This window comes from Halyomorpha halys, unplaced genomic scaffold (genome assembly GCF_000696795.3).
Source record: "Halyomorpha halys isolate HHAL.00 unplaced genomic scaffold, Hhal_1.1 Scaffold123.1, whole genome shotgun sequence".
Taxonomy (NCBI): Eukaryota; Metazoa; Arthropoda; class Insecta; order Hemiptera; family Pentatomidae; genus Halyomorpha; species Halyomorpha halys.
Genome location: NW_027107023.1, coordinates 419,664 through 422,469, shown reverse-complemented (window position 1 = coordinate 422,469; position 2,806 = coordinate 419,664). Strand labels below are relative to the sequence as shown.

Sequence of the window (2,806 nt, the reverse complement as noted above, 5' to 3'; positions counted from 1 at the left end):
TTCCATTCATCTATACACACGGTCAATCAATAATCTTCCAGAATGGACTATAAAGTAGTTTATGACGTTTATCTTCATAGGAGAAATAGTTTTCATGATATTTGCTAAAATAAATTGATTTATACTTGTTCGGATAAATTTTCATGTGAAAAACTTATATTAATATGCAAATATCATAAAAACTATTATCCCTACGAAGATACATGTTATAATCTACTTTATAGTAAGCTAAATTATGCTAGCAGACATATGTACGTCCTATAGTTCCATAGATATTTTTTTCAAAAATCAAACATTTTATCCAAACAACTAGAAATAAGCATTTTGTGAATTTATTTTGTCAAATATAATAAAAACTACTACTCCTAGAAAGATAAATGTTATAAACTATTTTATAGTTACTTTAACTACCTATAATTTGAGTTCTGGCAGACATCTGTACGTCGAACAATTGCTGAGATATATTTTTTCATAAATCAAACTTATTGTCCGAACAACTATAAATCAATTTATATTAGCAAATATCATGAAAACTACAACTCCTGCGAAGATAAACGTCAGGATACTCATTAAACTAGCTTTAATTTAAGCGTTAATGGACATCTGCAACTCTGATGGTTTTTTCAAAATAGATTCACTAATTTCTGATATTTCAGTACATTTTTATGGAATTTTACTTTTTAAAAAGCTATATCTCGAGAACTATTGAACGTAAATAGCTCTACTAGGGCTTATATTTTAGTAAATTTAATCTACTTTAAATGCTATTCTCTTAGACTTTCTATTGTTGCTAGCAGTTTTAAAGATATAGAGCTCAGAATGAAAAATTAATCATTTTTAACATTTTTAAAAAGCCGCTTTTTTTTACTCACCCTACCTATACTTGGCAGACTCATCAGTTTTCACTAGTAATTATACATAGTTTTCATTAAAGTAATCAAAATTAGGGTGAAATAACTTCCTTTTTTTCTTCCCGGCTCTTGTAGTATTAGGTAGTAAACCTGTTCGTTCTACATCTGTAAAATTAGTGAATCAACAAACGGAATATTTTTTTTTCTCACTGAAATCGTCCTTGATACTGAGTAGTTTAACGATGTCACACAATCATCAATGTTCCAAATTCATAAGAATATAAACAAATTTTACATTGTTTTCATCCAAAAAAAGTTTTCCAGACCCGGTAAAATACAATACTATATACATACTATATACTATACAATACTACAATAAATATACTCCTCTGAAAATTATTTTATTCCCTACACAGTTATTAGTTTAAAAAGATTTGACTCTCCTGACCACAGTTGCTAATATTTTAGGCAATTTATTCTAATTTAAATGATGTTCTCTTAGGTTTTCTAGTCTTGTTGGTAGTTTTAAAGATATTTCCTATGAAGGGAAAATGATTTTTTTAAATTTATTTAAAAACAATTTTGATCCTTTTTTCTCAACTTTATTCTTTTCAAAACCTTCCAACGTTTCGACCCTCAGGTCATTTTGAAGGATACCTACAAACAGTTTTTTTTTTTATTATTAGTTAGTACAAGTTTTAAATTTAAGAAAGAGTTATATAGAAGAAGTTATGTAAGTAGGAATCTATTTAAAAAAAAAACTATTTATTTTGAATCAACGTTTTCGCTCCACTTTGGAGGGCTTCATCGGGGCTAAAAAAATGTAAGAACTAAAATAATTCAACAAAGTTAGAGAATAGATAACATGAAATACAAGTAAACTACAGTATGGTTAAAAATGAAAGTTCATATAAAATTGAACAAATCAAATTTGATAAAATAAAAGTAAGATGTACAGTGAAATTATAAATAAACAAGAATTATATAAAAATAAAAAAAATAGACAATTTATAAAAACGAAAATAATATCAAATAAAAAGTAGATTAAACAGAAATGTAAGTATAATAAATTATACTCTAAAAAGTATTTACTTTTAGAATGTACTCGCATTACTTTGCTCACTTAATTACTTTTTATGTGCTGTCAGTTTTCCCTCTGATTTCATAGAGTGCGGTTCTATTCTAGCGTGCGCAGCATATTAGACATTTTTTTTTTCTTCATGCTTTCATGGTTTGTATAATAATTTTTTGTTATTTTTATTTATATCATGGAATCAGGCGATGAATCAAATAATTCGCTTGGTTTATTCCAAGACATCAAATATATTTTAGCTAATAAATCTGATGTAGACCAACGATTAGAAGAATTGAATTCGAAAAAAAGAAATTTTGAGCACACCGATTCAACACAGTCCCAATCACCCAAAAAATGGGTAAGTATTGCCAGGAAATTACTCCCTTAAAAACTAAGGTGGGCTCATTTAACATGTTATCAGAAATCGATTTTTCCACAGATAAGCATAACTAGAGCAACACCAAGTACCAGCAATAACAATACTAACCTGAATGCTCACACCAATACAATAAAAATACCTGAGATATTCCTACATCATGCTAACAATTGCAGGCTTTCGTTAAATGATTTAAATGCATTGTGCATCGGACCATTCACTACCCAACTAATCGGAAACAGTACGAAAATTATATTAACGAATATCGAAGATTACAGAACTATAACTAAGTACTATGATGTGGAAAAAGTTGAGTACCATACATTTTCAATGGATAAAAATAAATACTGGAAGATTGTTGATTGACCGTGTGAATAGATAAATGGAATATGGTAAAAAAAAAACTCAATTAGTAGAATTATACTATTTTATTGAGCCAATGTTTCGTCCCACGTTGCAGGGCTTCGTCAGGGCTAAAAAAGATACAAACACATAGTTACAAAA

The 2,806-nt window shown here is 28.1% G+C and overlaps 1 protein-coding gene across 13 annotated transcripts in view; it reads right to left on the bottom strand.

Moving 5' to 3' along the window:
- LOC106678097 (leucine-rich repeat flightless-interacting protein 2) overlaps positions 1-2,806 on the bottom strand; it is a 189,616-nt gene that overhangs the window by 41,408 nt on the left and 145,402 nt on the right. The gene's annotated exons all lie outside the window — the stretch shown is intronic.